The 22007-nt window shown below is 43.7% G+C and overlaps 1 long non-coding RNA gene across 7 annotated transcripts in view; it reads left to right on the top strand.

The window, feature by feature from the left end:
- LOC307181412 overlaps positions 1–22007 on the top strand; it is a 505184-nt gene that overhangs the window by 472916 nt on the left and 10261 nt on the right. For 6 of the 7 annotated variants that reach the window (XR_013826727.1, XR_013826728.1, XR_013826729.1 and 3 more), the window contains one exon: positions 21137–21222. This is a non-coding gene — a long non-coding RNA (uncharacterized lncRNA). The remainder of the gene's footprint in view (positions 1–21136; positions 21223–22007) is intronic. The other variant, XR_013826732.1, reaches the window with a different exon arrangement.

The following is a 22007-nucleotide window of genomic DNA, read 5'->3' as shown; positions in this document are numbered from 1 at the left end:
GGGGAGAGTGTTAGTAAAGAGTCTGGAATGTTGCACCCGAGTACCAGGGGAGGAAACCAGAGACATATTTGAACACGTCTCCCGTTCACATGGTTGATCATACTCTGGGTTCCACATGCATGTTTTAGCTGAAGGAAGAATACCTTAAACCTGGAGAGTTGAGACCCGTGTAATGGGTACCATGCAATATGACTTCAAAGGGTCTTCATTTGCTCACCGAACCTCTCCAATCCTATCACTGCTGCGTTTATGCCCCTGTACACACGCTTGATTCTCTTTTGGAGACATAGCAATCCATAGGTTTTAAGATACTACTAGTCAGGTACATTCTTAGGGGTTTAATATGGGGTTTTCAGTCCATTTCGTTGAGCAAGGAGTAGCTCTTGTCTATTCCATATTTGGCTTAAGGAACTTTATCTGTGCTCATTTCAATCTCTGGTTTTATGCAGCACCCCAACTCACCTTTCCCCTTAAGCAAGCATAAGTTGGTTTTCTAAATTTGAGACCCTGTTCTGTTTTGGAATGCAGTTCCTGTGTAGCCAAGTTTACATTCCGTGTATTAGTGATATCTTATGATGTTTCTTTTTCTGTGTGACTTATTTCAGTTAGAATCATCGTACCTGAACCCACTCATTATGCTGCTACGGGCCTGATGACATAGATTTCATTGCTGAGTGATACTGCATTGTACGTAAGTACCACAAGTTCTTTATCCATTTTTCACTTTCTGCGATGTTGAACTTGTACTGTAAACGAGGTTCTTGTAAACAGAGGCGTCCCAAACTTTGGGGTGGCTGTGTTTTTTTGATTTTAATTTCCCTAAGCTATAGGACCATAAGTGGCAGTGACCTAGGCTCTGATGCTTTGTTTTTTATTTGTTTCAGGAAACACCATACACTTCTCCCGAGTGTCTGTTGGCAATTTACATCCCGCCCATCAGCATAACAAGGCTCCCAGTTCTCCATGGCCTGTCCTGCCTTTCTGGATTTTACACTTTTTTCAGATGGCCCTTTTGACCGGGGGGAAGTGAGACTTCATTGTAGTGCAGATTTCCTTTGCAAGCTTGCTTGGTTGGCCAAAAAGGGCGTATGCGTTTTTTCCTGAATATATTCAGGAAAAAACGCATACGCCCTTTTTGGCCAAGTGCATCATTGTGGACGTTCTGCCTCTTTTCCTATGCTTTCAATGCAATTCCAGTCTACCTCCTGAAATCGGTTTCCTGCAATTCTGCCCCGCTTTCAAGTCCTCTTGGCAGCCTTACTTCAGTCTATTTTTGGATGATAGCTGTCATTTATAACTCTGCAGGTTTGTGAATTACAGTGCCCCTGAGCTCCTTTCTTCAACTCGCTTTCTTTTGAGCTGGCCGCAACACCGCAGGATGGCTTCAGGCCCTAATCTGGTTCCAGTACGGCACGCTGAGCCTTTGGTTATTTCCTCTTCCTGGTGGGAAATGAGAGTTAAATTTGCCCGTCCAGACACCTCCAGCTAGTCTCTCATTGGTTCTCGCTATTCCCGTTCATCTTCCACAGAAATTGCAAAATGGGTCAAACAGGAGGTTAAAGGGACTGACTCTCCAAGTCGAGAGAGTGTTAGTAAAGCGTCTGGAATGTTGCACCCGAGTACCAGGGGAGGAAAACTGAGACATATTTGAATACGTCTCCCATTCACATGGTTGATCATACTCTGGGTTCCACATACATGTTTTAGCTGAAGGAAGAATACCTTAAACCTGGAGAGTTGAGACCCGTGTAATGGGTACCATGCAATATGACTTCAAAGGGTCTTCATTTGCTCACCGAACCTCTCCAATCCTATCACTGCTGCGTTTATGCCCCTGTACACACGCTTGATTCTCTTTTGGAGACATAGCAATCCATAGGTTTTAAGATACTTACTAGTCAGGTGCATTCTTAGGCGTTTAATATGGGGTTTTGTGTCCATTTCGTTGAGCAAGGAGTAGCTCTTGTGTATTCCATATTTGGCTTAAGGAACTTTATCTGTGCTCATTTCAATCTCTGGTTTTATGCAGCACCCCAACTCACCTTTCACCTTAAGCAAGCATAAGTTGGTTTTCTAAATTTGAGACCCTGTTCTGTTTTGGAATGCAGTTCCTGTGTAGCCAAGTTTACATTCCGTGTATTAGTGATATCTTATGATGTTTCTTTTTCTGTGTGACTTATTTCAGTTAGAATCATCGTAACTGAATCCACTCATTATGCTGATACGGGCCTGATGACATAGATTTCATTGCTGAGTGATACTGCATTGTACGTAAGTACCACAAGTTCTTTATCCATTTTTCACTTTCTGTGATATTGAACTTGTACGGTAAACGAGGTTCTTGTAAACGGAGGCGTCCCAAACTTTGGGGTGGCTGTGTCTTTTTGATTTTAATTTCCCTAAGCTATAGGACCATAAGGGCAAGTGCCCTCAGCTCTGTTGCTTTGTTTTTTAGATGTTTCAGGAAACACCATACACTTCTCCTGAGTGTCTGTTGGCAATTTACATCCCGCCCATCAGCATAACAAGGCTCCCAGTTCTCCATGGCCTGTCCTGCCTTTCTGGATTTTACACTTTTTTCAGATGGCCCTTTTGACCGGGGGGAAGTGAGACTTCATTGTAGTGCAGATTTCCTTTGCAAGTTTCCTTGGTTGGCCAAGAAGGGCATATGCGTTTTTTCCTGAATATATTCAGGAAAAAACGCATACGCCCTTTTTGGCCAAGTGCATCATTGTGGACGTTCTGCCTCTTTTCCTATGCCTTCAATGCAATTCCAGTCTACCTCCTGAAATCGGTTTCCTGCAATTCTGCCCCGCTTTCAAGTCCTCTTGGCAGCCTTACTTCAGTCTATTTTTGGACGATAGCTGTCATTTATAACTCTGCAGGTTTGTGAATTACAGTGCCCCTGAGCTCCTTTCTTCAACTCGCTTTCTTGTGACCTGGCCGCAACACCGCAGGATGTCTACAGGCCCTAATCTGGTTCCGGCACGGCACGCTGAGCATTTGGTTAATTCCTCTTCCTGGTGGGAAATGAGAGTTAAATTTGCCCATCCAGACACCTCCAGCTAGTCTCTCATTGGTTCTCGCTATTCCTGTTCATCTTCCACAGAAATTGCAAACTGGGCCAAACAGGAGGTTAAAGGGACTGACTCTCCAAGTGGGGAGAGTGTTAGTAAAGCGTCTGGAATGTTGAACCCGAGTACCAGGGTACGAAAACTGAGACATATTTGAACACGTCTCCCGATCACATGGTTGATCATAATCTAGGTTCCACATGCATGTTTTAGCTGAAGGAAGAATACCTTAAACCTGGAGAGTTGAGACCCGTGGAATGGGTACCATGCAATATGACTTCAAAGGGTCTTCATTTGCTCACGAACCCCTCCAATCCTATCACTGCTGCATTTATGCCCATGTACACATGCTTGATTCTCTTTCGGAGACATAGCAATCCATAGGTTTTAAGATACTTACTAGTCAGGTACATTCTTAGGCGTTTAATATGCGGTGTTGAGTCCATTTCGCTGAGCAAGGAGTAGCTCTTGTCTATTCCATATTTGGCTTAAGGAACTTTATCTGTGCTCATTTCAATCTCTGGTTTTATGCAGCACCCCAACTCACCTTTACCCTTAAGCAAGCATAAGTTGGTTTTCTAAATTTGAGACCCTGTTCTGTTCTGTAATTCAGTTCCTGTGTAGCCAAGTTTACATTCCGTGTATTACTGATATCTTATGATGTTTCTTTTTCTGTGTGACTTATTTCAGTTAGAATCATCATACCTGAATCCACTCATTGTGCTGCTAAGGGCCTGATGACACAGATTTCATTGCTGAGTGATATTGCTTTGTAAGTAAATACCACAACTTCTTTATCCATTTTTCACTTTCTGCGATGTTGAACTTGTACTGTAAACGAGTTTCTTGTAAACAGAGCCGTTCCAAACTTTGGGGTGGCTCTGTCTTTTTGATTTTAATTTCCCTAAGCTATAGGACCATAAGTGGAAGTGCCCTAGGTTCTGTTGCTTTGTTTTTTAGATGTTTCAGGAAACACCATACACTTCTCCCAAGTGGTTGTTGGCAATTTACATTCCGCCCATCAGCATAACAAGGCTCCCAGTTCTCCATGGCCTGTCCTGCCTTTCTGGATTTTACACTTTTTTCAGATGGCCCTTTTGACCGGGGGGAAGTGAGACTTCATTGTAGTGCAGATTTCCTTTGCAAGCTTGCTTGGTTGGCCAAAAAGGGCGTATGCGTTTTTTCCTGAATATATTCAGGAAAAAACGCATACGCCCTTTTTGGCCAAGTGCATCATTGTGGACGTTCTGCCTCTTTTCCTATGCTTTCAATGCAATTCCAGTCTACCTCCTGAAATCGGTTTCCTGCAATTCTGCCCCGCTTTCAAGTCCTCTTGGCAGCCTTACTTCAGTCTATTTTTGGACGATAGCTGTCATTTATAACTCTGCAGGTTTGTGAATTACAGTGCCCCTGAGCTCCTTTCTTCAACTCGCTTTCTTGTGACCTGGCCGCAACACCGCAGGATGGCTTCAGGCCCTAATCTGGTTCTGGCACGGCACGCTGAGCCTTTGGTTAATTCCTCTTCCTGGTGGGAAATGAGAGTTATATTTGCCCATCCAGACACCTCCAGCTAGTCTTTCATTGGTTCTCGCTATTCCTGTTCATCTTCCACAGAAATTGCAAACTGGGCCAAACAGGAAGTTAAAGGGACTGACTCTCCAAGTGGGGAGAGTGTTAGTAAAGCGTCTGGAATGTTGCACCCGAGTACCAGGGTACGAAAACTGAGACATATTTGAACACTTCTCCCGATCACATGGTTGATCATACTCTAGGTTCCACATGCATGTTTTAGATGAAGGAAGAATACCTTAAACCTGGGTAGTTGAAACCCGTGGAATGGGTACCATGCAATATGACTTCAAAGGGTCTTCATTTGCTCACGAACCTCTCCAATCCTATCACTGCTGCGTTTATGCCCCTGTACACATGCTTGATTCTCTTTCGGAGACATAGCAATCCATAGGTTTTAAGATACTTACTAGTCAGGTGCATTCTTAGGCGTTTAATATAGGGTTTTGTGTCCATTTCGTTGAGCAAGGAGTAGCTCTTGTGTATTCCATATTTGGCTTAAGGAACTTTATCTGTGCTCATTTCAATCTCTGGTTTTATGCAGGACCCCAACTCACCTTTCACCTTAAGCAAGCATAAGATGGTTTTCTAAATTTGAGACCCTGTTCTGTTTTGGAATGCAGTTCCTGTGTAGCCAAGTTTACATTCCGTGTATTAGTGATATCTTATGATGTTTCTTTTTCTGTGTGACTTATTTCAGTTAGAATCATCGTACCTGAATCCACTCATTATGCTGCTACGGGCCTGATGACATAGATTTCATTGCTGAGTGATACTGCATTGTACGTAAGTACCACAAGTTCTTTATCCATTTTTCACTTTCTGTGATATTGAACTTGTATGGTAAAAGAGGTTCTTGTAAACGGAGGCGTCCCAAACTTTGGGGTGGCTGTGTCTTTTTGATTTTAATTTCCCTAAGCTATAGGACCATAAGCGCAAGTGCCCTCGGCTCTGTTGCTTTGTTTTTTAGATGTTTCAGGAAACACCATACACTTCTCCTGAGTGTCTGTTGGCAATTTACATCCCGCCCATCAGCATAACAAGGCTCCCAGTTCTCCATGGCCTGTCCTGCCTTTCTGGATTTTACACTTTTTTCAGATGGCCCTTTTGACCGGGGGGAAGTGAGACTTCATTGTAGTGCAGATTTCCTTTGCAAGCTTGCTTGGTTGGCCAAAAAGGGCGTATGTGTTTTTTCCTGAATATATTCAGGAAAAAACGCATACGCCCTTTTTGGCCAAGTGCATCATTGTGGACGTTCTGCCTCTTTTCCTATGCTTTCAATGCAATTCCAGTCTACCTCCTGAAATCGGTTTCCTGCAATTCTGCCCCGCTTTCAAGTCCTCTTGGCAGCCTTACTTCAGTCTATTTTTGGACGATAGCTGTCATTTATAACTCTGCAGGTTTGTGAATTACAGTGCCCCTGAGCTCCTTTCTTCAACTCGCTTTCTTGTGACCTGGCCGCAACACCGCAGGATGGCTTCCGGCCCTAATCTGGTTCCGGCACGGCACGCTGAGCCTTTGGTTATTTCCTCTTCCTGGTGGGAAATGAGAGTTAAATTTGCCCGACCAGACACCTCCAGCTAGTCTCTCATTGGTTCTCCCTATTCCTGTTCATCTTCCGCAGAAATTGCAAACTGGGCCAAACAGGAGGTTAAAGGCGCTGACTCTCCAAGTGGGGAGAGTGTTAGTAAAGCGTCTGGAATGTTGCACCCGAGTACCAGGGGAGGAAAACTGAGACATATTTGAACAGGTCTCCCGTTCACATGGTTGATCATACTTGGGTTCCACATGCATGTTTTAGCTGAAGGAAGAATACCTTAAACTTGGGTATTTGAAACCCGTGGAATGGGTACCATGCAATATGACTTCAAAGGGTGTTCATTTGCTCACCGAACCTCTCCAATCCTATCACTGCTGCGTTTATGCCCCTGTACACATGCTTCATTCTCTTTCGGAGACATAGCAATCCATAGGTTTTAAGATACTTACTAGTCAGGTACATTCTTAGGCGTTTAATATGCGGTTTTGAGTCCATTTCGTTGAGCAAGGAGTAGCTCTTGTCTATTCCATATTTGGCTTAAGTAACTTTATCTGTGCTCATTTCAATCTCTGGTTTTATGCAGCACCCCAACTCACCTTTCCCCTTAAGCAAGCATAAGTTGGTTTTCTAAATTTGAGACCCTGTTCTGTTCTGTAATTCAGTTCCTGTGTAGCCAAGTTTACATTCCGTGTATTACTGGTATCTTATGATGTTTCTTTTTCTGTGTGACTTATTTCAGTTAGAATCATCATACCTGAATCCACTCATTGTGATGCTAAGGGCCTGATGACACAGATTTCATTGCTGAGTGATATTGCTTTGTAAGTAAATACCACAACTTCTTTATCCATTTTTCACTTTCTTCGATGTTGAACTTGTACTGTAAACGAGGTTCTTGTAAACAGAGCCGTTCCAAACTTTGGGGTGGCTGTGTCTTTTTGATTTTAATTTCCCTAAGCTATAGGACCATAAGTGGAAGTGCCCTAGGTTCTGTTGCTTTGTTTTTTAGATGTTTCAGGAAACACCATACACTTCTCCCAAGTGGTTGTTGGCAATTTACATCCCGCCCATCAGCATAACAAGGCTCCCAGTTCTCCATGGCCTGTCCTGCCTTTCTGGATTTTACACTTTTTTCAGATGGCCCTTTTGACCGGGGGGAAGTGAGACTTCATTGTAGTGCAGATTTCCTTTGCAAGCTTGCTTGGTTGGCCAAAAAGGGCGTATGCGTTTTTTCCTGAATATATTCAGGAAAAAACGCATACGCCCTTTTTGGCCAAGTGCATCATTGTGGACGTTCTGCCTCTTTTCCTATGCTTTCAATGCAATTCCAGTCTACCTCCTGAAATCGGTTTCCTGCAATTCTGCCCCGCTTTCAAGTCCTCTTGGCAGCCTTACTTCAGTCTATTTTTGGACGATAGCTGTCATTTATAACTCTGCAGGTTTGTGAATTACAGTGCCCCTGAGCTCCTTTCTTCAACTCGCTTTCTTGTGACCTGGCCGCAACACCGCAGGATGTCTTCAGGCCCTAATCTGGTTCTGGCACGGCACGCTGAGCCTTTGGTTAATTCCTCTTCCTGTTGGGAAATGAGAGTTATATTTGCCCATCCAGACACCTCCAGCTAGTCTTTCATTGGTTCTCGCTATTCCTGTTCATCTTCCACAGAAATTGCAAACTGGGCCAAACAGGAAGTTAAAGGGACTGACTCTCCATGTGGGGAGAGTGTTAGTAAAGCGTCTGGAATGTTGCACCCGAGTACCAGGGTACGAAAACTGAGACATATTTGAACACGTCTCCCGATCACATGGTTGATCATACTCTAGGTTCCACATGCATGTTTTAGATGAAGGAAGAATACCTTAAACCTGGGTAGTTGAAACCCGTGGAATGGGTACCATGCAATATGACTTCAAAGGGTCTTCATTTGCTCACGAACCTCTCCAATCCTATCACTGCTGCGTTTATGCCCCTGTACACATGCTTGATTCTCTTTCAGAGACATAGCAATCCATAGGTTTTAAGATACTTACTAGTCAGGTGCATTCTTAGGTGTTTAATATGGGGTTTTGTGTCCATTTCGTTGAGCAAGGAGTAGCTCTTGTGTATTCCATATTTGGCTTAAGGAACTTTATCTGTGCTCATTTCAATCTCTGGTTTTATGCAGCACCCCAACTCACCTTTCACCTTAAGCAAGCATAAGTTGGTTTTCTAAATTTGAGACCCTGTTCTCTTTTGGAATGCAGTTCCTGTGTAGCCAAGTTTACATTCCGTGTATTAGTGATATCTTATGATGTTTCTTTTTCTGTGTGACTTATTTCAGTTAGAATCATCGTACCTGAATCCACTCATTATGCTGCTACGGGCCTGATGACATAGATTTCATTGCTGAGTGATACTGCATTGTACGTAAGTACCACAAGTTGTTTATCCATTTTTCACTTTCTGTGATATTGAACTTGTACGGTAAACGAGGTTCTTGTAAACGGAGGCGTCCCAAACTTTGGGGTGGCTGTGTCTTTTTGATTTTAATTTCCCTAAGCTATAGGACCATAAGCGCAAGTGCCCTCGGCTCTGTTGCTTTGTTTTTTAGATGTTTCAGGAAACACCATACACTTCTCCTGAGTGTCTGTTGGCAATTTACATCCCGCCCATCAGCATAACAAGGCTCCCAGTTCTCCATGGCCTGTCCTGCCTTTCTGGATTTTACACTTTTTTCAGATGGCCCTTTTGACCGGGGGGAAGTGAGACTTCATTGTAGTGCAGATTTCCTTTGCATGTTTGCTTGGTTGGCCAAAAAGGGCGTATGCGTTTTTTCCTGAATATATTCAGGAAAAAACGCATACGCCCTTTTTGGCCAAGTGCATCATTGTGGACGTTCTGCCTCTTTTCCTATGCCTTCAATGCAATTCCAGTCTACCTCCTGAAATCGGTTTCCTGCAATTCTGCCCCGCTTTCAAGTCCTCTTGGCAGCCTTACTTCAGTCTATTTTTGGACGATAGCTGTCATTTATAACTCTGCAGGTTTGTGAATTACAGTGCCCCTGAGCTCCTTTCTTCAACTCGCTTTCTTGTGACCTGGCCGCAACACCGCAGGATGTCTTCAGGCCCTAATCTGGTTCCGGCACGGCACGCTGAGCCTTTGGTTAATTCCTCTTCCTGGTGGGAAATGAGAGTTAAATTTGCCCATCCAGACACCTCCAGCTAGTCTCTCATTGGTTCTCGCTATTCCTGTTCATCTTCCACAGAAATTGCAAACTGGGCCAAACAGGAGGTTAAAGGGACTGACTCTCCAAGTGGGGAGAGTGTTAGTAAAGCGTCTGGAATGTTGAACCCGAGTACCAGGGTACGAAAACTGAGACATATTTGAACACGTCTCCCGATCACATGGTTGATCATAATCTAGGTTCCACATGCATGTTTTAGCTGAAGGAACAATACCTTAAACCTGGAGAGTTGAGACCCGTGGAATGGGTACCATGCAATATGACTTCAAAGGGTCTTCATTTGCTCACGAACCCCTCCAATCCTATCACTGCTGCATTTATGCCCATGTACACATGCTTGATTCTCTTTCGGAGACATAGCAATCCATACGTTTTAAGATACTTACTAGTCAGGTACATTCTTAGGCGTTTAATATGCGGTGTTGAGTCCATTTCGTTGAGCAAGGAGTAGCTCTTGTCTATTCCATATTTGGCTTAAGGAACTTTATCTGTGCTCATTTCAATCTCTGGTTTTATGCAGCACCCCAACTCACCTTTCCCCTTAAGCAAGCATAAGTTGGTTTTCTAAATTTGAGACCCTGTTCTGTTCTGTAATTCAGTTCCTGTGTAGCCAAGTTTCCATTCCGTGTATTACTGATATCTTATGATGTTTCTTTTTCTGTGTGACTTATTTCAGTTAGAATCATCATACCTGAATCCACTCATTGTGATGCTAAGGGCCTGATGACACAGATTTCATTGCTGAGTGATATTGCTTTGTAAGTAAATACCACAACTTCTTTATCCATTTCTCACTTTCTGCGATGTTGAACTTGTACTGTAAACGAGTTTCTTGTAAACAGAGCCGTTCCAAACTTTGGGGTGGCTGTGTCTTTTTGATTTTAATTTCCCTAAGCTATAGGACCATAAGTGGAAGTGCCCTAGGCTCTGATGCTTTGTTTTTTAGATGTTTCAGGAAACACCATACACTTCTCCCAAGTGGTTGTTGGCAATTTACATCCCGCCCATCAGCATAACAAGGCTCCCAGTTCTCCATGGCCTGTCCTGCCTTTCTGGATTTTACACTTTTTTCAGATGGCCCTTTTGACCGGGGGGAAGTGAGACTTCATTGTAGTGCAGATTTCCTTTGCAAGCTTGCTTGGTTGGCCAAAAAGGGCGTATGCATTTTTTCCTGAATATATTCAGGAAAAAACGCATACGCCCTTTTTGGCCAAGTGCATCATTGTGGACGTTCTGCCTCTTTTCCTATGCTTTCAATGCAATTCCAGTCTACCTCCTGAAATCGGTTTCCTGCAATTCTGCCCCGCTTTCAAGTCCTCTTGGCAGCCTTACTTCAGTCTATTTTTGGACGATAGCTGTCATTTATAACTCTGCAGGTTTGTGAATTACAGTGCCCCTGAGCTCCTTTCTTCAACTCGCTTTCTTGTGACCTGGCCGCAACACCGCAGGATGTCTTCAGGCCCTAATCTGCTTCTGGCACGGCATGCTGAGCCTTTGGTTAATTCCTCTTCCTGGTGGGAAATGAGAGTTATATTTGCCCATCCAGACACCTCCAGCTAGTCTTTCATTGGTTCTCGCTATTCCTGTTCATCTTCCACAGAAATTGCAAACTGGGCCAAACAGGAAGTTAAAGGGACTGACTCTCCAAGTGGGGAGAGTGTTAGTAAAGCGTCTGGAATGTTGCACCCGAGTACCAGGGTACGAAAACTGAGACATATTTGAACACGTCTCCCGATCACATGGTTGATCATACTCTAGGTTCCACATGCATGTTTTAGATGAAAGAAGAATACCTTAAACCTGGGTAGTTGAAATCCGTGGAATGGGTACCATGCAATATGACTTCAAAGGGTCTTCATTTGCTCACGAACCTCTCCAATCCTATCACTGCTGCGTTTATGCCCCTGTACACATGCTTGATTCTCTTTCGGAGACATAGCAATCCATAGGTTTTAAGATACTTACTAGTCAGGTGCATTCTTAGGCGTTTAATATGGGGTTTTGTGTCCATTTCGTTGAGCAAGGAGTAGCTCTTGTGTATTCCATATTTGGCTTAAGGAACTTTATCTGTGCTCATTTCAATCTCTGGTTTTATGCAGCACCCCAACTCACCTTTCCCCTTAAGCAAGCATAAGTTGGTTTTCTAAATTTGAGAACCTGTTCTGTTTTGGAATGCAGTTCCTGTGTAGCCAAGTTTACATTCCGTGTATTAGTGATATCTCATGATGTTTCTTTTTCTGTGTGACTTATTTCAGTTAGAATCATCATACCTGAATCCACTCATTGTGCTGCTAAGGGCCTGATGACACAGATTTCATTGCTGAGTGATATTGCTTTGTAAGTAAATACCACAACTTCTTTATCCATTTTTCACTTTCTGTGATATTGAACTTGTACGGTAAACGAGGTTCTTGTAAACGGAGGCGTCCCAAACTTTGGGGTGGCTGTGTCTTTTTGATTTTAATTTCCCTAAGCTATAGGACCATAAGTGGAAGTGCCGTAGGGTCTGTTGCTTTGTATTTTAGATGTTTCAGGAAACACCATACACTTCTCCTGAGTGGTTGTTGGCAATTTACATCCCGCCCATCAGCATAACAAGGCTCCCAGTTCTCCATGGCCTGTCCTGCCTTTCTGGATTTTACACTTTTTTCAGATGGCCCTTTTGACCGGGGGGAAGTGAGACTTCATTGTAGTGCAGATTTCCTTTGCAAGCTTGCTTGGTTGGCCAAAAAGGGCGTATGCGTTTTTTCCTGAATATATTCAGGAAAAAACGCATACGCCCTTTTTGGCCAAGTGCATCATTGTGGACGTTCTGCCTCTTTTCCTATGCTTTCAATGCAATTCCAGTCTACCTCCTGAAATCAGTTTCCTGCAATTCTGCCCCGCTTTCAAGTCCTCTTGGCAGCCTTACTTTAGTCTATTTTTGGACGATAGCTGTCATTTATAACTCTGCAGGTTTGTGAATTACAGTGCCCCTGAGCTCCTTTCTTCAACTCGCTTTCTTGTGACCTGGCCGCAACACCGCAGGATGGCTTCAGGCCCTAATCTGGTTCCGGCACGGCACACTGAGCCTTTGGTTATTTCCTCTTCCTGGTGGGAAATGAGAGTTAAATTTGCCCGTCCAGACACCTCCAGCTAGCCTCTCATTGGTTCTCGCTATTCCTGTTCATCTTCCGCAGAAATTGCAAACTGGGCCAAACAGGAGGTTAAAGGCGCTGACTTTCCAAGTGGGGAGAGTGTTAGTAAAGCGTCTGGAATGTTGCACCCGAGTACCAGGGGAGGAAAACTGAGACATATTTGAACACGTCTCCCATTCACATGGTTGATCATACTTGGGTTCCACATGCATGTTTTAGCTGAAGGAAGAATACCTAAAACCTGGGTAGTTGAAACCCGTGGAATGGGTACCATGCAATATGACTTCAAAGGGTCTTCATTTGCTCACCGAACCTCTCCAATCCTATCACTGCTGCGTTTATGCCCCTGTACACATGCTTGATTCTCTTTCGGAGACATAGCAATCCATAGGTTTTAAGATACTTACTAGTCAGGTACATTCTTAGGCGTTTAATATGCGGTGTTGAGTCCATTTCATTGAGCAAGGAGTAGCTCTTGTCTATTCCATATTTGGCTTAAGGAACTTTATCTGTACTCATTTCAATCTCTGGTTTTATGCAGCACCCCAACTCACCTTTCCCCTTAAGCAAGCATAAGTTGGTTTTCTAAATTTGAGACCTTGTTCTGTTCTGTAATTCAGTTCCTGTGTAGCCAAGTTTACATTCCGTGTATTACTGATATCTTATGATGTTTCTTTTTCTGTGTGACTTATTTCAGTTAGAATCATCATACCTGAATCCACTCATTGTGCTGCTAAGGGCCTGATGACACAGATTTCATTGCTGAGTGATATTGCTTTGTAAGTAAATACCACAACTTCTTTATCCATTTTTCACTTTCTGCGATGTTGAACTTGTACTGTAAATGAGGTTCTTGTAAACAGAGCCGTTCCAAACTTTGGGGTGGCTGTGTCTTTTTGATTTTAATTTCCCTAAGCTATAGGACCATAAGTGGAAGTGCCCTAGGTTCTGTTGCTTTGTTTTTTAGATGTTTCAGGAAACACCATACACTTCTCCCGAGTGGTTGTTGGCAATTTACATCCCGCCCATCAGCATAACAAGGCTCCCAGTTCTCCATGGCCTGTCCTGCCTTTCTGGATTTTACACTTTTTTCAGATGGCCCTTTTGACCAGGGGGAAGTGAGACTTCATTGTAGTGCAGATTTCCTTTGCAAGCTTGCTTGGTTGGCCAAAAAGGGCGTATGCGTTTTTTCCTGAATATATTCAGGAAAAAACGCATACGCCCTTTTTGGCCAAGTGCATCATTGTGGACGTTCTGCCTCTTTTCCTATGCTTTCAATGCAATTCCAGTCTACCTCCTGAAATCGGTTTCCTGCAATTCTGCCCCGCTTTCAAGTCCTCTTGGCAGCCTTACTTCAGTCTATTTTTGGACGATAGCTGTCATTTATAACTCTGCAGGTTTGTGAATTACAGTGCCCCTGAGCTCCTTTCTTCAACTCGCTTTCTTGTGAACTGGCCGCAACACCGCAGGATGGCTTCAGGCCCTAATCTGGTTCCGGCACGGCACACTGAGCCTTTGGTTTTTTCCTCTTCCTGGTGGGAAATGAGAGTTAAATTTGCCCGTCCAGACACCTCCAGCTAGCCTCTCATTGGTTCTCGCTATTCCTGTTCATCTTCCGCAGAAATTGCAAACTGGGCCAAACAGGAGGTTAAAGGCGCTGACTTTCCAAGTGGGGAGAGTGTTAGTAAAGCATCTGGAATGTTGCACCCGAGTACCAGGGGAGGAAAACTGAGACATATTTGAACACGTCTCCCATTCACATGGTTGATCATACTTGGGTTCCACATGCATGTTTTAGCTGAAGGAAGAATACCTAAAACCTGGGTAGTTGAAACCCGTGGAATGGGTACCATGCAATATCACTTCAAAGGGTCTTCATTTGCTCACCGAACCTCTCCAATCCTATCACTGCTGCGTTTATGCCCCTGTACACATGCTTGATTCTCTTTCGGAGACATAGCAATCCATAGGTTTTAAGATACTTACTAGTCAGGTACATTCTTAGGCGTTTAATATGCGGTGTTGAGTCCATTTCGTTGAGCAAGGAGTAGCTCTTGTCTATTCCATATTTGGCTTAAGGAACTTTATCTGTGCTCATTTCAATCTCTGGTTTTATGCAGCACCCCAACTCACCTTTCCCCTTAAGCAAGCATAAGTTGGTTTTCTAAATTTGAGACCTTGTTCTGTTCTGTAATTCAGTTCCTGTGTAGCCAAGTTTACATTCCGTGTATTACTGATATCTTATGATGTTTCTTTTTCTGTGTGACTTATTTCAGTTAGAATCATCATACCTGAATCCACTCATTGTGCTGCTAAGGGCCTGATGACACAGATTTCATTGCTGAGTGATATTGCTTTGTAAGTAAATACCACAACCTCTTTATCCATTTTTCAATTTCTGCGATGTTGAACTTGTACTGTAAACGAGGTTCTTGTAAACAGAGGCGTCCCAAACATTGGGGTGGCTGTGTCTTTTTGATTTTAATTTCCCTAATCTATAGGACCATAAGTGGCAGTGCCCTAGGCTCTGTTGCTTTGTTTTTTAGATGTTTCAGGAAACACCATACACTTCTCCTGAGTGTCTGTTGGTAATTTACATCCCGCCCATCAGCATAACAAGGCTCCCAGTTCTCCATGGCCTGTCCTGCCTTTCTGGATTTTACACTTTTTTCAGATGGCCCTTTTGACCGGGGGGAAGTGAGACTTCATTGTAGTGCAGATTTCCTTTGCAAGCTTGCTTGGTTGGCCAAAAAGGGCGTATGCGTTTTTTCCTGAATATATTCAGGAAAAAACGCATACGCCCTTTTTGGCCAAGTGCATCATTGTGGACGTTCTGCCTCTTTTCCTATGCTTTCAATGCAATTCCAGTCTACCTCCTGAAATCGGTTTCCTGCAATTCTGCCCCGCTTTCAAGTCCTCTTGGCAGCCTTACTTCAGTCTATTTTTGGACGATAGCTGTCATTTATAACTCTGCAGGTTTGTGAATTACAGTGCCCCTGAGCTCCTTTCTTCAACTCGCTTTCTTGTGACCTGGCCGCAACACCGCAGGATGGCTTCAGGCCCTCATCTGGTTCCCGCACGGCACACTGAGCCTTTGGTTATTTCCTCTTCCTGGTGGGAAATGAGAGTTAAATTTGCCCGTCCAGACACCTCCAGCTAGCCTCTCATTGGTTCTCGCTATTCCTGTTCATCTTCCGCAGAAATTGCAAACTGGGCCAAACAGGAGGTTAAAGGCGCTGACTTTCCAAGTGGGGAGAGTGTTAGTAAAGCATCTGGAATGTTGCACCCGAGTACCAGGGGAGGAAAACTGAGACATATTTGAACACGTCTCCCATTCACATGGTTGATCATACTTGGGTTCCACATGCATGTTTTAGCTGAAGGAAGAATACCTAAAACCTGGGTAGTTGAAACCCGTGGAATGGGTACCATGCAATATCACTTCAAAGGGTCTTCATTTGCTCACCGAACCTCTCCAATCCTATCACTGCTGCGTTTATGCCCCTGTACACATGCTTGATTCTCTTTCGGAGACATAGCAATCCATAGGTTTTAAGATACTTACTAGTCAGGTACATTCTTAGGCGTTTAATATGCGGTGTTGAGTCCATTTCGTTGAGCAAGGAGTAGCTCTTGTCTATTCCATATTTGGCTTAAGGAACTTTATCTGTGCTCATTTCAATCTCTGGTTTTATGCAGCACCCCAACTCACCTTTCCCCTTAAGCAAGCATAAGTTGGTTTTCTAAATTTGAGACCTTGTTCTGTTCTGTAATTCAGTTCCTGTGTAGCCAAGTTTACATTCCGTGTATTACTGATATCTTATGATGTTTCTTTTTCTGTGTGACTTATTTCAGTTAGAATCATCATACCTGAATCCACTCATTGTGCTGCTAAGGGCCTGATGACACAGATTTCATTGCTGAGTGATATTGCTTTGTAAGTAAATACCACAACCTCTTTATCCATTTTTCAATTTCTGCGATGTTGAACTTGTACTGTAAACGAGGTTCTTGTAAACAGAGGCGTCCCAAACATTGGGGTGGCTGTGTCTTTTTGATTTTAATTTCCCTAAGCTATAGGACCATAAGTGGCAGTGCCCTAGGCTCTGTTGCTTTGTTTTTTAGATGTTTCAGGAAACACCATACACTTCTCCTGAGTGTCTGTTGGTAATTTACATCCCGCCCATCAGCATAACAAGGCTCCCAGTTCTCCATGGCCTGTCCTGCCTTTCTGGATTTTACACTTTTTTCAGATGGCCCTTTTGACCAGGGGGAAGTGAGACTTCATTGTAGTGCAGATTTCCTTTGCAAGCTTGCTTGGTTGGCCAAAAAGGACGTATGCGTTTTTTCCTGAATATATTCACGAAAAAACGCATACGCCCTTTTTGGCCAAGTGCATCATTGTGGACGTTCTGCCTCTTTTCCTATGCTTTCAATGCAATTCCAGTCTACCTCCTGAAATCGGTTTCCTGCAATTCTGCCCCACTTTCAAGTCCTCTTGGCAGCCTTACTTCAGTCTATTTTTGGACGATAGCTGTCATTTATAACTCTGCAGGTTTGTGAATTACAGTGCTCCTGAGCTCCTTTCTTCAACTCGCTTTCTTGTGACCTGGCCGCAACACCGCAGGATGTCTTCATGCCCTAATCTGGTTCTGGCACGGCACGCTGAGCCTTTGGTTAATTCCTCTTCCTGGTGGGAAATGATAGTTAAATTTGCGCATCCAGACACCTCCAGCTAGTCTCTCATTGGTTCTCGCTATTCCTGTTCATCTTCCACAGAAATTGCAAACTGGGCCAAACAGGAGGTTAAAGGCGCTGACTCTCCAAGTGGGGAGAGTGTTAGTAAAGCGTCTGGAATGTTGCACCCGAGTACCAGGGTACGAAAACTGAGACATATTTGAACACGTCTCCCGATCACATGGTTGATCATACTCTAGGTTCCACATGCATGTTTTAGCTGAAGGAAGAATACCTTAAACCTGGAGAGTTGAAACCCGTGGAATGGGTACCATGCAATATGACTTCAAAGGGTCTTCATTTGCTCACCGAACCTCTCCAATCCTATCACTGCTGCGTTTATGCCCCTGTACACATGCTTGATTCTCTTTCGGAGACATAGCAATCCATAGGTTTTAAGATACTTACTAGTCAGGTACATTCTTAGGCGTTTAATATGCGGTGTTGAGTCCATTTCGTTGAGCAAGGAGTAGCTCTTGTCTATTCCATATTTGGCTTAAGGAACTTTATCTGTGCTCATTTCAATCTCTGGTTTTATGCAGCACCCAAACTCACCTTTACCCTTAAGCAAGCATAAGTTGGTTTTCTAAATTTGAGACCCTGTTCTGTTCTGTAATTCAGTTCCTGTGTAGCCAAGTTTACATTCCGTGTATTACTGATATCTTATGATGTTTCTTTTTCTGTGTGACTTATTTCAGTTAGAATCATCATACCTGAATCCACTCATTGTGCTGCTAAGGGCCTGATGACACAGATTTCATTGCTGAGTGATATTGCTTTGTAAGTAAATACCACAACTTCTTTATCCATTTTTCACTTTCTGCGATGTTGAACTTGTACTGTAAATGAGGTTCTTGTAAACAGAGCCGTTCCAAACTTTGGGGTGGCTGTGTCTTTTTGATTTTAATTTCCCTAAGCTATAGGACCATAAGTGGAAGTGCCCTAGGTTCTGTTGCTTTGTTTTTTAGATGTTTCAGGAAACACCATACACTTCTCCCGAGTGGTTGTTGGCAATTTACATCCCGCCCATCAGCATAACAAGGCTCCCAGTTCTCCATGGCCTGTCCTGCCTTTCTGGATTTTACACTTTTTTCAGATGGCCCTTTTGACCGGGGGGAAGTGAGACTTCATTGTAGTGCAGATTTCCTTTGCAAGCTTGCTTGGTTGGCCAAAAAGGGCGTATGCGTTTTTTCCTGAATATATTCAGGAAAAAACGCATACGCCCTTTTTGGCCAAGTGCATCATTGTGGACGTTCTGCCTCTTTTCCTATGCTTTCAATGCAATTCCAGTCTACCTCCTGAAATCAGTTTCCTGCAATTCTGCCCCGCTTTCAAGTCCTCTTGGCAGCCTTACTTCAGTCTATTTTTGGACGATAGCTGTCATTTATAACTCTGCAGGTTTGTGAATTACAGTGCCCCTGAGCTCCTTTCTTCAACTCGCTTTCTTGTGAGCTGGCCGCAACACCGCAGGATGGCTTCAGGCCCTAATCTGGTTCCGGCACGGCACACTGAGCCTTTGGTTATTTCCTCTTCCTGGTGGGAAATGAGAGTTAAATTTGCCCGTCCAGACACCTCCAGCTAGCCTCTCATTGGTTCTCGCTATTCCTGTTCATCTTCCGCAGAAATTGCAAACTGAGCCAAACAGGAGGTTAAAGGCGCTGACTTTCCAAGTGGGGAGAGTGTTAGTAAAGCGTCTGGAATGTTGCACCCGAGTACCAGGGGAGGAAAACTGAGACATATTTGAACACGTCTCCCGATCACATGGTTGATCATAATCTAGGTTCCACATGCATGTTTTAGCTGAAGGAAGAATACCTAAAACCTGGGTAGTTGAAACCCGTGGAATGGGTACCATGCAATATCACTTCAAAGGGTCTTCATTTGCTCACCGAACCTCTCCAATCCTATCACTGCTGCGTTTATGCCCCTGTACACATGTTTGATTCTCTTTCGGAGACATAGCAATCCATAGGTTTTAAGATACTTACTAGTCAGGTACATTCTTAGGCGTTTAATATGGGGTGTTGAGACCATTTCGTTGAGCAAGGAGTAGCTCTTGTCTATTCCATATTTGGCTTAAGGAACTTTATCTGTGCTCATTTTAATCTCTGGTTTTATGCAGCACCCCAACTCACCTTTCCCCTTAAGCAAGCATAAGTTGGTTTTCTAAATTTGAGACCTTGTTCTGTTCTGTAATTCAGTTCCTGTGTAGCCAAGTTTACATTCCGTGTATTACTGATATCTTATGATGTTTCTTTTTCTGTGTGACTTATTTCAGTTAGAATCATCATACCTGAATCCACTCATTGTGCTGCTAAGGGCCTGATGACACAGATTTCATTGCTGAGTGATATTGCTTTGTAAGTAAATACCACAACTTCTTTATCCATTTTTCACTTTCTGCGATGTTGAACTTGTACTGTAAACAAGGTTCTTGTAAACAGAGGCGTCCCAAACTTTGGGGTGGCTGTGTCTTTTTGATTTTAATTTCCCTAAGCTATAGGACCATAAGTGGCAGTGCCCTAGGCTCTGTTGCTTTGTTTTTTAGATGTTTCAGGAAACACCATACACTTCTCCTGAGTGTCTGTTGGTAATTTACATCCCGCCCATCAGCATAACAAGGCTCCCAGTTCTCCATGGCCTGTCCTGCCTTTCTGGAGTTTACACTTTTTTCAGATGGCCCTTTTGACCGGGGGGAAGTGAGACTTCATTGTAGTGCAGATTTCCTTTGCAAGCTTGCTTGGTTGGCCAAAAAGGGCGTATGCGTTTTTTCCTGAATATATTCAGGAAAAAACGCATACGCCCTTTTTGGCCAAGTGCATCATTGTGGACGTTCTGCCTCTTTTCCTATGCTTTCAATGCAATTCCAGTCTACCTCCTGAAATCGGTTTCCTGCAATTCTGCCACGCTTTCAAGTCCTCTTGGCAGCCTTACTTCAGTCTATTTTTGGACGATAGCTGTCATTTATAACTCTGCAGGTTTGTGAATTACAGTGCTCCTGAGCTCCTTTCTTCAACTCGCTTTCTTGTGACCTGGCCGCAACACCGCAGGATGGCTTCAGGCCCTAATCTGGTTCTGGCACGGCACGCTGAGCCTTTGGTTAATTCCTCTTCCTGGTGGGAAATGAGAGTTAAATTTGCCCATCCAGACACCTCCAGCTAGTCTCTCATTGGTTCTCGCTACTCCTGTTCATCTTCCACAGAAATTGCAAACTGGGCCAAACAGGAGGTTAAAGGGACTGACTCTCCAAGTGGGGAGAGTGTTAGTAAAGCGTCTGGAATGTTGCATCCGAGTACCAGCGTACGAAAACTGAGACATATTTGAACACGTCTCCCGATCACATGGTTGATCATACTCTAGGTTCCACATGCATGTTTTAGCTGAAGGAAGAATACCTTAAACCTGGAGAGTTGAAACCCGTGGAATGGGTACCATGGGATATGACTTCAAAGGGTCTTCATTTGCTCACCGAACCTCTCCAATCCTATCACTGCTGCGTTTATGCCCCTGTACACATGCTTGATTCTCTTTCGGAGACATAGCAATCCATAGGTTTTAAGATACTTACTAGTCAGGTACATTCTTAGGCGTTTAATATGCGGTGTTGAGTCCATTTCGTTGAGCAAGGAGTAGCTCTTGTCTATTCCATATTTGGCTTAAGGAACTTTATCTGTGCTCATTTCAATCTCTGGTTTTATGCAGCACCCCAACTCACCTTTCCCCTTAAGCAAGCATAAGTTGGTTTTCTAAATTTGAGACCCTGTTCTGTTCTGTAATTCAGTTCCTGTGTAGCCAAGTTTACATTCCGTGTATTACTGATATCTTATGATGTTTCTTTTTCTGTATGACTTATTTCAGTTAGAATCATCATACCTGAATCCACTCATTGTGCTGCTAAGGGCCTGATGACACAGATTTCATTGCTGAGTGATATTGCTTTTTAAGTAAATACCACAACTTCTTTATCCATTTTTCACTTTCTGCGATGTTGAACTTGTACTGTAAACGAGGTTCTTGTAAACGGAGGCGTCCCAAACTTTGGGGTGGCTGTGTCTTTTTCATTTTAATTTCCCTAAGCTATAGGACCATAAGCGCAAGTGCCCTCGGCTCTGTTGCTTTGTTTTTTAGATGTTTCAGGAAACACCATACACTTCTCCTGAGTGTCTGTTGGCAATTTACATCCCGCCCATCAGCATAACAAGGCTCCCAGTTCTCCATGGCCTGTCCTGCCTTTCTGGATTTTACACTTTTTTCAGATGGCCCTTTTGACCGGGGGGAAGTGAGACTTCATTGTAGTGCAGATTTCCTTTGCAAGTTTGCTTGGTTGGCCAAAAAGGGCGTATGCGTTTTTTCCTGAATATATTCAGGAAAAAACGCATACGCCCTTTTTGGCCAAGTGCATCATTGTGGACGTTCTGCCTCTTTTCCTATGCTTTCAATGCAATTCCAGTCTACCTCCTGAAATCGGTTTCCTGCAATTCTGCCCCGCTTTCAAGTCCTCTTGGCAGCCTTACTTCAGTCTATTTTTGGACGATAGCTGTCATTTATAACTCTGCAGGTTTGTGAATTACAGTGCCCCTGAGCTCCTTTCTTCAACTCGCTTTCTTGTGGCCTGGCCGCAACACCGCAGGATGTCTTCAGGCCCTAATCTGGTTCTGGCACGGCATGCTGAGCCTTTGGTTAATTCCTCTTCCTGGTGGGAAATGAGAGTTAAATTTGCCCATCCATA

This window comes from Stenella coeruleoalba (genome assembly GCF_951394435.1).
Source record: "Stenella coeruleoalba genome assembly, contig: scaffold_195, whole genome shotgun sequence".
In the NCBI taxonomy this organism is placed as follows: domain Eukaryota; kingdom Metazoa; phylum Chordata; class Mammalia; order Artiodactyla; family Delphinidae; genus Stenella; species Stenella coeruleoalba.
Note: the sequence above shows the minus strand (reverse complement) of the source record. Positions and strands in the feature narration are given on the sequence as shown.